This window comes from Lathamus discolor, chromosome 2, assembly GCF_037157495.1.
Source record: "Lathamus discolor isolate bLatDis1 chromosome 2, bLatDis1.hap1, whole genome shotgun sequence".
Lineage (NCBI taxonomy): Eukaryota > Metazoa > Chordata > Aves > Psittaciformes > Psittacidae > Lathamus > Lathamus discolor.
In genome coordinates this window covers 43,982,528-43,994,814 of record NC_088885.1, presented here as the reverse complement: position 1 = coordinate 43,994,814, position 12,287 = coordinate 43,982,528, and the positions used below count along the sequence as shown (strand labels likewise).

General features: G+C 45.3%; 1 protein-coding gene across 1 annotated transcript in view; it reads right to left on the bottom strand.

The window, feature by feature from the left end:
• The window catches only part of JCAD (junctional cadherin 5 associated), a 60,939-nt gene extending 60,135 nt beyond the window's left edge, over positions 1-804 (bottom strand). The window contains exon 1 of the mRNA XM_065666672.1: positions 720-804. The gene's annotated coding sequence lies outside the window, so the exon portion shown is untranslated. The remainder of the gene's footprint in view (positions 1-719) is intronic.
• Positions 805-12,287: the final 11,483 nt, after the last annotated feature.

Sequence of the window (12,287 nt, the reverse complement as noted above, 5' to 3'; positions counted from 1 at the left end):
GGTACTCAGGAGCAGAACAGGGAGAAGCGAGAGTGTTGGGGCTGGGAGAGTTAACAGTCTCCAGCACTGGGAGTACAGTCCTAGAGGCATTAGCACAGACATCACGCTTGTTTCCTGGATTTCAAATAGAATAAGGATTCAAGGAAAAGATGATGATTTCCTACATCTCCTGTGACTTGGAAAGCAATAAGAGCAAATAAAGGCAGTTAATTATCTGGCACGCCACATCCAAACATCTCTGGAAGCACTGTTACTGTAAGAGTCACACTGGAACATCATTAGCATATACTCTGTAAACAGACTCAGTGCCATCCTCTGGCACAGCCTCTGCCTCCCGCACAGGGATTACAGCAGTTGGACAAAAGCAGGAGGGACTACACCTGACAGTCAACAAAATGCCACTTGTAGTCTGGCTTGATCACAGTAGTACCTGGGCTTGTTATTTCCTATACTGCCTACATGCTCAGCCTCTCTAATGTGTGACAAGAGCATTGCTGCTGCTTGCTTCTCTGTGCAAGATTATCATTTCATCATTTCACTGTCATATGGGAACAGCCACAGATTAACAGTTAAAGATTATGAAGCTATTTGCCAAACAATTCTTCCTCTATAAGCAACAACATTTTTATAATTGCATTTGCAACAGCATTTTTGCAATCACATTCATACACTCCTTTACAAGCACATGTAACCATATACAGAATGCAGAAAATCTTTACCTTGTGTGCCCGGAGTAGAGAGCCTGGTTTCCTCTCATGGATCAGAAGTAGGATGAAAAACAAACCCAAGAAAAGCCCTTAAACAGACTCATCTTCTCAGAGTTGTTTAAAACGCAAGCCTGCTCCTGCTAGCAGCTCTAAGTTTGTGCTCTGAATAGAGGCTGTGTTATTTTAACCACAGGATTTCTAGTCATGGGGGAGGAGAGATGGATTAGGTACGTTTCCAATCTAATGCTTCACATTTACCTCAACTGAAAAAAACTACTTTAAGTCTGATGTAAGTAAGTGCTGCTAAGATATAAATTTCAAGAGTCCACTAACCAATTATGCTTAAACTAACATGCTAAATATCTGTGGAAAATTCCAGAGGAATAAGATAACATACTTTTGTGTTCTTTCCTAAATAAAAGGCATGTGTGGAATTTCATGCTAGATACTATGACAAGTGAGGGGCAGCAGATGAACTGCGCAAACTAACCTATGTAAGGTGCCATAACTCATAAAACAATATTCCTAACACCTGTTAGCATGGATTTCAGCAGGCATCCCAGCAATTTGGGGTTTTGTGGCTTGTAAGAAGTACAAATATGAGGGATTTGAATCTAATATTTCAAAAGAGCAAATAAAGCTCATCGAGGAAATAACACAAGATTTTAGAAGGCCACAAGGTCTGTAGTTCTGTGGGAGCACAGCCGTCAGCCCAGTGAGCCAGTGCCTTCTCCAGCAGGGATGTAAGCTTGATAGCCTCCCTGCAGCTCATGGATTGCTACAGAAGTTGTTAGATTCAGGCAAAATATTATTCCTAGGACACTGGTTTTGAGTTTTGTTATTCAATACAGATCGAACTCTGCCCTTATTTCCTGGTTTATGACACTTTCGTGCCACAGCTGCTGTGGTTGGAAAGCATGGCTACAGTCTGGGCTTTCAGGGCCATCTCACACCTGATGGAAAAGAGATATATTAACTTTCTGGTTTTACACATCAGTAAATAACATGCCGTCTTAAACTTCGGGCTGAACTGAGGAAAAAAATTTGGATGCAAAACACTAGAGAGGAGGGGACAAATTCCAATCTGTCTTTGACAGCAGAGGCTTCAGGAACACAAGTTTAATTCCATTTTGAATAAAACCTGGCTCTATAAATAACATTATCTTACACTTACATAACGCTCTTCATCCCAAAGCATTCCCGAGTGCTTTGCAGATGTAATCATCCCGCCTGAAAGCCCTGCACGGACCTCCCACCCCGACATGGAGGAGCGCGGCAGCGCTGCCCGCTCTGGGCAGGAGGGAGGCAGCGGAGCATCCAGTGGCAGCTCAGACAGTTCCTGTCTGTCAGCAGGAGCCAGCAGCTGGCTGGGGCGTCACAGCCAGTGCCTTACTCTTGGGGTGCTGGCTGGGGGCATGGGGTCTAAGTTTGTTGGATCCCCTGGGTACCGCTGGCAGCAGGAGAGTTCATTTGATGTACAGGTCTGGTATCTTTAATAACCAGCAGTGGTTAAGAGCCTGTTGCCCAGCTCAGCCTGCAGGTTCCCAGAACGGACTGGGGCATCTCTGGAGACGCCAGCCTGCTTCACAGAGCTCAGGCTGAGCTCTTCGAGCTACTTCGATGCTTTTCTCTGCTTCCTCACCTGAGCTTGAGGTTTTGCAGAGTAAGCAACTAGGATCCCAAGCATCTGTGTCATGGTCAGGGATGTGCACCTGAGCTAGAAACAAAATGTTCCCAAACCTCCCATCAGTATGCCTCTGGCCCGTCAACCAACTTCTCCTTCCACCAGTTGATCAGCAAACTGCACCCTGGCTTGTTTTCTTTGGCGTTGCTGTAATTACCATAAGATCAATTTCACTGACATTTTCCAGCTACAGCTTCTACCTCACCTCTGCAGGGGACCCCATAAGGAAAGCGTGCATGAGCTCTTGGGGCAGGGGCAGGTCTTGCTGGCTCTCTCTCTCCTCCTGAGAGGAAATCTAGCTGGAAGAGCCCAGGTCTCCCAATTTGCAGAGGTACTGGTGTGACAGGCACCAGATCTGTGCACCAATACTCCAAGCTGCTGGAGAGGACTCCAGGAAGAAAATAACCCATGTTGTGCTCCTGTGCTCTCTGCTCCACCTGCATGGAGGATCTTTGCATGCACAAAGGAAGTTTCTATGCTGCAGAGTGGTACATTTTTTATTGTGCTTAGCTGGCTTGATAGGAAACAGCAGGAGCAAGAGAGGGCAGCAGGAGCTGCTCTGCAGGTTGACCTGAAAAGAGTCCATTTTCCAGAGAAGCTAAAAAATAACAGTGGGAGAAGAGAAAGTAAAAATAATTTTGCATTAAGTGGAAGCATTTGATCCTAACACATAGTTTGGTTTTTCTAGTGTATCTCTTGGGTCAGGCTGCACTCAATTTACAAGAAACGGCACTTTAAAAACAAACATAAAGGAAATGAAGAGTTTGATTTCTAAAATGTCAAGGCAAGACATTTCAGCGTTGCACATAGCTGCTGCTTCTTTGGGATGCGGAGCAAAACAGTAACAGAGGGATGGTTTAGTGGTCATTTCCTTTCTCCTCCCAGGCAAGTCAACAGATTGGACCCAAATTCACAAAACATGGTTCCTTCAAGTTGTGTTTTTTACCTCCCAAAAGAAGAAAATCACTCTGCCCGAAACCTTTGCCAGATTCTGGCTGACACAGCAGCCAGCATTGGAAGGTGAACACCTGCCTATTGATGAGGTTTGTTATTTTCCTCTCATGCCTTGAGGCAGCTCAGACCTGCTCCCTGCTTGACATGTCCTCCTGCTGCAGTGCCAACCACAAACACGCCCGCTGCCTCCAAAACAAAGCAACAAAGCTAGCTCCGCATAGTTTCCTAGAGCACTTTCCTCCTTCATCCAACCCTAACATTACGGATCTTAGCTGGAATGGCTGTTTCCCAAGTGTAAACAGCAACAAATTATTCCTGGTCTGTGAAAGGAACATTCCTTTTCAGCACCCTCTGTGTGATGCTGGATATCATCTGCACCTTAACCACACCAGGCTGAGGTCTGTAAGCTGTGCTGCTCACCTGCCTTCCATTAAAGCCTGCAGAATAAAACACAGCCCATGCTAGAACTATTTAGGTGTTCAGTTTTGCATTTTGGTCAGTGCTTACATGAACTGAGCAACAAATGAAAGGAACTGTAAGGCACAATGAAGTAAAATCTTGCAGCAGCAAGAGCTCCCATACTGGCCTCCCCTTCTGAGATAATGAAGAATTCATAATAGATGTTGCCAATAGGAAATTACATGTTAAAGGAACCTGAATAGTTCCCCACTTATTTTGCATGTTTTCTCCTTGTTTTATAAAGTGAACTGAGAATTAGAGATATAAAGTTTCAATTTCTTTTGAATTAGGGAAGCACTTCTGGAAGTGACGTTGCCAATCCACATTGTTAAAAGATATTCCATTAGGATCTGCACAAAATCACAGGATTGACCTGGAAAACACAGGCTTTTGAAAGAACAAAACAAAACCACACACTGGGAATGGTAGCAGATCACATTTTCACAGTTCTGCCCTGCCATTTTGACATCTGGTACTTACTTCTGTTGTAAAAGGTGGCAAATGTTTTCTCTAATAAAAGTACTCCAGAACTGAGGCCCTGCACCAGCCCCTCCCAATTTCAAGTACCATAAGACACAAAACTGTGATAGCTATTGAAAAAAATACAAGAGCAAAAGTTGGTTTAAACTGACGTATCTTGAATTATTTTCTTTCTGGATTACAGTGCTTGTTTCCATTCTATTTATTTCTAAAATTATGTCAATGCAAACCTCATTGAACATAAACCACCAAACGGTGTGACAAGCAAAAACTGAATGAGCTTACAGTTAAGTGCAAGTTAACCCAGGGAATTCCACCAAAGAGCTTCCCCTTAAATAAAGTGTATGCAGTTCTCAGTTATAAGCCCAAGGCAAAACAGGTGGGCGCTGGGTTTGGGCGACCCCAGCTTTGTTGGCTGGCACAGGAGGGGCACTGGCAGCCATTGACCCTATGTTGGCAATGCCTCCCATCTCCACACCCAGCAAGTCTTACCCCTACCATAAAGAAGTTGCACCCACTCAACATGAAGCATCTCCCCATTAATGACATTAGGAACCTGAACTCTGTTCATGGTTATGTGGGACACTGTTTGATGCAGGCAGCCCCAGGCACAGACGGAGAGGTGACGGGTCCAAGGGGACATGGAGTGGGGGTACCCTCCAGCCTAGTCCCAGGAGGTCCATGTCTGCTGTGCAAGAGCAGGGGCATGCTTGGGTGGGCTGAGCACTGTAGCCAGGCCCTGCAGGCTTTGCCATGGTTCTGGCGCGATGAACAAACTCAAATCAGTCTCCGCCTGGAACAAGTAGTGGTGCAGGAAGGTTTGTGTTTCACCACTGCCCCAACAATCAACTTTGTTTCACACTGTGGAAACCTCTTGTGTTGAATGTTTGTACATGAGAAATGGGCAAAACCTAAAGTATAATATAAACTAACTGTAATGGTGCAGGCTCTTCTTACCCTGCAGTGGTGGATCCCAGGGAACTCCAGGACTCTACAGAGGAGCAAAGGACTAAATGACTGAATCACCAGGGACCAGGCATGAGCCAAGGACCTACTGGGACTTCAACGGAGGTGACCTGCTGTACTCAGCCTGTAATAAGGAAAGCTGTGGTCACCTTCAAGCCTTGGGGTATCTCACAGCAGCCCCAGGAAGGGTTCAATGGCACGGCCCAGGGCTGCCACAGGACAAGACTCACTTCTGACTATTTGGATTGCCAGTACCAGAAGTGTAAGCCTGCCCTGTATCTGCAGTTGCTTAAAGTCAGGTGGGAGTTTGTGTTGCTTAGCAAGATATTTTGGTGAAATTAACAAATCTAGAGAAAATAAGGATAATTATCTCTTAACAAATGCTGCCCCACTTCTACATCCCATCTTTCAGCTTTTTCTGGCTTGCTGTATGAGACAGAATGAGAAAATCTATGTGGATCTCAGATGGGTGAACATGCATTTCCCGAAGGGAGCTTTTGGATGAGATAGCTGAAAACCATGCTCTATAGAGAGCTAACTTTCACTGGGGAAAATACTGAAAATACTCCTAGAGAAGAGCCAGGTTTGCTTAGCAATAGAGAATTGCCAGCAGCAGTGCTCAGTGAGATCCTCCACTCCAGAAGATATTACCCCAGTCGTGCCAGATGGGTAGATGCAAGTGCTACAACTGAATATGCCTTTGTTATGAGGTGCCTTCTGAGGTCTCAAGCATATTAAATCCCAACAGGCAGGCTCATCTGTCAGCAGGGAGCATTTGCAGTAGATATGTGACTCCTATAAAACTAGAATTTCTGCCCCGGAGAACTTGTGTTATTAGAAAGTTCTGCTGTTGAAGGGGGAGCTCTCTGCATCTCCCGCACTGTTTATATACTTATCTTTAATGTGGAAAGGAAGATGACTTATTGTGACATTCAGAATCAAAAATGAAGACAACTGAGTTCTGATTTATGAGATGAATAGTTTTCTCTGCATTAGCAAAGGATTCACGTTCTTGCAGTCAGTTACGTGTATCTTCAACAACGTGTTACATAATGATACCCAAACCAAAGCAGGTTTTGGGTGCAGCAGGTATTTTTAGGAGTGAACCCTCTTTGAACTCCCCTGTCTTATACTGTACCCTCCGTAGCATGAGCTGCTCTGCACGTGCACTAGAAGCATGGCAGTGCTTGTCAAGGACCAGGAAGGACCAAGCCAGACTGGGCAGCTGGAGGCCTCTCCCACTCTTGTGCTCCTTTCTGAACTCCTTCGCAATTTGGGCTGTATTGGGTTTCCATGGCAAGGTTTGGGGGGTAAGGGGGTAGAGGGGCTACAGGGGTGGCTTCTGTGAAAAGCTGCTCAAAGCTTTCCCTATGTCTGATGGAGTCAATGCCAGTTGGCCCCAAGATGAAGCCACTGCTGACCCACAGCCCACAGGTTTCTTTCCCACAGACTAATCCAGCTGCAGGTTAAAATCCCTGGTTTAGAAAGCACATTCAATAAGATGGGAGCAAATAACAGAGGTACTTGTTCAGCTGGAGGTGTCAGGGCACATAGTGGGTAAAAGGAGAAGCAGCAGACTGAGAGGAAAGGAAACCAGGGGTTTGGAGTAGGGACCTCAGAGGTCCTGAAAACAGAGGCTAATGAGGAAAACAGAGTTAGCAGAGCTCTTTGCTGAACTCAAGAAAATGATGTTCAGGCTAAGCATGTGACAGTTCTTGTTCGCTAATGACAGTGGTTCCTCTTTTCTCTCACACCTCTGATTGTAGGAGCCCAAGGACCTCTGGCAGGTCCCTGTATCATGGACTATGACATGAGCGACATTAGTGGAAGATGTTATCATGCTGCTGATGTCTGTTGGTGGTTATGGGGTGTCACTCAATGCCGGAAAAGCAAAATGCAGAGCCGGCCACCAGGAATGGAGCAGGTCCAGCCTGCTGGCTTTTCCTCCAGGAAAAGTACTAAATGCTGCTAATGAAAGTAAGGGTGGGTCTGACCACCAGCAAGGATGGAGTCCTGTCTTGTGGCCTCTGTGGCTCCTTGGCTATTTCTATGTGACAGTTCTTGATGATTTTAGCAAGACAGGAGGCATCCACGCAGTAGAGAGGAGAGTAAGTCGCATTTTAACACATCCAGAACTGCAGCCTGTATCTTTTAGAAAGCCTTTGTTCCCTACCTTGCTTTCAGCTATTTACCTGTGATTATTTCTGCTACGATTAGCTGTCCAGGCTGCAGTGTGAAAGCCTGTCTGAAGGAAACGCTAAGCGAGAGAACCTACTGAATAAAAGGGAGGATATGAATGTTTTGCAGAAAGTATGGCACTACACCAATGCTTACCCCTTGCACTGCTTGCAGAGCAGCGTTTAAGTTTTGCCATTGGTTTTTTTTGCCAAAGTTATCCAGCATATGCTATGACAAGACCTGGGGAAAGATGCTTCATCAGCCTGCTCACAGGCAATCTCCAAGCCTTCAGTATGCCTAGCATGAAGTGTGCATGGATGATCTAAAATCCGACTGAGCACTGAAGCCCTCTGCACTGCTGAGTGTGAGCAGGACCAGGTGGGGCTGTCTCTACCTCATCACAATCATACCAGCCGTGAGGACATTTCCTTGTAGAGAGCTTCTGTCCTTCCCGACAGCTCCCCCAGGAAACATGGAAAAGGCTCCTAAGGAACTGCAGGATCTGCTTTGAGCTCTTTTTCCTCCTTTTTTTTTTTTTTTGGTCTAAAGCAGGACAGTTAAGCCAAGCCTAAATCTAGTGCTTTCCAGATGACTGAGAGGCCTGAGTAACGTACTTTGTCTCAGAGATCAGGATTTGATCCCCAGATGTACTGCAGACTCCCTGTATCACTTTGTCAAGTCACTTTGTGATGGATTTTCATATGCTTGGCACTAAGGCCAAGTCATTACAATAACTATATAAGGCAAGATCCCCAGAAGAGCTCATTTCCCCTTGTCTGGAGTTCTTTGGAAGAATTAGCCCATTATTTTACTTACTAAGTGGGAGCTCAGCTCTTCTGAAAACCTGCCTGTGCTTGGCAGTCCTGAGTTCTTAAGAAACTCTATCTCCACACCTCTCTTCCTCCATTCCCATCTGCTTGTTGAAAGAAACCATATTTCCTTGAAGTCCTTCTTCTGGCTTTTCTATTCCAACCATGAGTTCCTGATGGTGAGACCTCTCTCATGTGAGGTGTCTCAACCTCTGGCATGGCAGGGCATGAACCTCTGTCACACACCTGCCTGCCACTGTTACACAAATATACATCATTAGTAACAGGAGTCAAACTTAAAGAAGCAAACTGTACAGAGGAAGGACACTAAAAAGGGAAGTGAAGCATCCTGTTAGATTCCTCTTTGATGCACTTTAATCTGTTTTCTCTTGTAAGATTGTGGGTGTTTGTCTTGGGTTCAGCAGTAGCAGTTATTTTTCTCCTTCTTAGTAGCTAGTGCAGTGCTGTGTTTTGATTTTCGTCCTGGGAACAGTGTTGATAACACCGATGTTTTCAGTTGCTGCTCAAATGTTTGGTCTGCCCAAGGACTTTCTAAGCCTCATGCTCTGCCAGGGAGGAGGGGAGGCCAGGAGGAAGCAGAGACAGGACACCTGACTCAAACTAGCCAAAGGGGTATTCCATACCACAGCACGTCATGCCCAGGATGTAACGGGGAGTGACCTGGAAGGGCTAGGGACTGCAGGGTTGGACAAGGTATCAGTCGGTGCTCGGCTGGGGGGAGGCGGGCGAGTTACTGGTCGGCTGGTGGTGAGGTGTTGTATTCTTTCCTCTTGTTATTTTTCTTTATCGTTATTATTATTATTGGTGGTAGCAGCAGTGATTTGTGTTATACCTTAGTTACTAAACTGATCTTATCTCAACCAGTGGGAGTTGCATTCTTTTTGATTCTTCTCTCCGTCCCTCCAGGTGTAGGAGGAGGGCAAGAAGGGGGGAAGTGAGTGGACGGGCTTTGTGGTTTATGGCTGACTTTGTTTAAACCACAACAGTGTTTGGGACTTATTTCTGCTTTGTACACTTGGGAGATTAGAAGGCACATTTCCTGGTAAAGGCAGTGTAAATCCTCTTGGGGTTTTTAATGATAAAATGAATAAGATGAGCATGCTCTGTCTAGAGTGAGCATCAGAAGGAGAAAAACACCACAACTTCCCAGGAAAGTATAAAGAAAGTGAGGTCTTGCTCCTAAGGTTTGAACTTCTCCAAGCTGAACTTTCCTCAGTTTTATGGCCACAGTAATTCTGCTTGATTTTTTTCCTGAAACTGGTGTTCAGCATGGGATCCCTCAGATGAGGGAACGGATCCTTTGAGCTATAGAAACTTATCCACAAGCAAATCTATGAAGTTAGTTGCACTCGGATTAGACACTGCCCCTAGCAGATCAAAACTCATTCCCACCTCTTTGTATTCCAGAAAACTAAGCCTCACACTGCTGATGTGGGTCACTCACTGATTGGCAGTGCACAAATATGGTTAGAGGCGATAGAGAAAACCAAGGATATTTTTGGCAAAGTTCTAATAATCAGACTTGGATTTGTGCTAAGATCCAAGAGCTCACAGCAACCCTTCCCACCAAAAATTACAAGCAAGCACAGTAAAATTAAGGAGAATAACACAGAAGCAGCAGATGAGCTTGCAGCTCCATCCTTCACAGGCACAACCTGCAGGGCTGACAAGATTTGAAAGTTTGAATGCCTTGTAGAAAACTGTAAGTGGCAGTGTCTCCTTCTAAACCAAGGCATTTGGCACTTAATGGGCCAAATCCTGCCCTGAGGGCAGCTCTGCCTGCCCTGCAGACCATGCTGTGGATGTACCTGCATGAGCTGCCAGGGATCTTACAAGTGAGCTGCTGCTGCTGGAGTCAGGTTTTGCCTTGTCTCATGGCCTGTTCGCAGATGCCCACAGCAAGCCAGGAAACTCACAGGAGGCCACAAGTCTTATTTTGGCCACTGGTCAATTCACTATGGAGAAAGCATCCCAAAGAGCTTAGCAATTGCATCGATATTACAAGTCTTCAGAAAGCACAGAGCTGCACTCTTGTGCTTGCCCCTCACTGCCATTGCAAGGCAAGTTTGCAGTGCTTAATTGCTATTGGAAATGTGGTCGGGAAGAACTCTTGCACAGTGACAGCAATGCAGTGAAACTTCCCACTGAATAAAAGGGTTTAAGAAGACAGGAGTGGAAACATTTACCTGAGCAAAACTAAGATGCAAATATCGTAGTTGCATGCACTACCCCCTCATATGCATGCTCCTGAGTTTGAAGCTGGTTTTGTTATACTTTATGTGATGAAACAGGTTGGTCTCTACTTACCTCCTCCCTTGCAATGCATTTCAGATCTCTACAGAAAACAATGTCATGCTGTATGCAGGGAGTGGCCTGGATACAGCGTCTTTTGCTTCTCGCTAATCTCTTCAAATCTATTTAAGACAGGAGCATTTTGAAGCTCTTACTCTCTGAGAACTACTTGGCAGCTCAAATTAAATGAATTAGGCCAGGCTCCAGAAGACATGACATTGTCACAGCAGGGTTTGCAGCAGCTCTAGCCAGCATCCTGATTCCCATTTATACATGGGGCAAAAAGAAACACGATGCACTGACAACAGCCACATGAGATGAGTGAGGTTTCACAGGAGTTTTCTTCTCAGAGCATGACCAGCTCTCTGGGCACAAAGCTGGGCTGCTGTGCTCACCACTACTTGGTGGATTCCCTGCATAGACGTGAGCAAGTTGGAGGCCAAGGGCAGCAGGGAAGAGGAAGGCAAGGTGGTGTGCTGCCAAAATTCAGGCCTATATGGTATGTTCCATTATTGGTCAAGTTTGTCTCTTTGAACTCATTAGACGTTTTTCTTTTCTTTTTTGCTTACATCTTCTTTTGAAGGAGGTATGGCTGCACTTCTTATCAATACCCAAAAGTAAAGTGGTTAACCAGTGATCATTCAAATCCATCTCCATGCATTGGTATTCCAGAATAACAGGACGGCCATAAACAGGGTTTTTTGAGGCTTCTTGTTTGAGGAAGGGAAGAAAAACAATCTGCTGCTCTGGGAAAACTCACAGGATTTGAAAAGCTAAGGAAAGCTCTACCCTGAGGTGCCTGCTCAGTTTGCCTGCAGAAGCCCAACTCCCCTAGGAGGGCTGCTCGGAGGAAAACAGGGAGGGGGCCCTTAGGCAAAACCAGCTCCTGTTCTCAGCCCTGCAGCTGTGCGAGCTGCTGTGGAGAGCTGGGGCCCTGGAATGTTGAGGGAGTTTGCAGCGAGAGCCCCCCTGGCAAAACTAACAGGTTTTAACACTCCTGGCTGCTGCAATCTGTCAAAATCAACACATTCCTGCAGAACATCCCCATTTTGGACAACCGGCATTTTCAAAACGAAAAAAGACATTCATCTGGAAAACATCCAATCGGATCCACTCCTCATGGTGCGGTGCACTGACACACTATTTGTGCACTGGAGGCTGGCATAGCTTTCACAAGGAAATGAATCTAGGAGGAGCCTTAACAATGAACCACAGCCAGTGTTGTTATATTAAATAAAAAGTAAAATTCTGTGCATTATCAAACCCAGGCACTGCCATGAATATGACTGTAGCAAGTCCACATCAGCTGTTGTCATAATGATGTTAACTGATTGATTATTCAAGATCCCATGGAAACTAAGCTGCGTAAAACCAAACCCACTCCTTCTCCCATTTAGACTCAAACGCTAAGCAAAAGGGCAGAGAAAAAAATGCATGAATGAGACACTCAAAGTCCCAACTTACTTTTTACTGCCCCTTCATGCCTCCTACAGAAAGGCAACATAGTGTGGCCTGCATCAGTCTGAAGATAAAAAAATTATTTCTGAATTTAGGAAACCAAAGACTAGGGTGTTTTGTTTCTCTTTATTTCCTATGCATCTGCTGATATGAGGTTAATCATAACACTGCTTTTCAGTATGTTGCACAAACATGAGTTTTAGGCTTTTTGAGTGAAATGCTTTGTTTGCTCCATTTTACAGATGAAGAAACAGAAATGTTGGTCTTACAACATGCTGG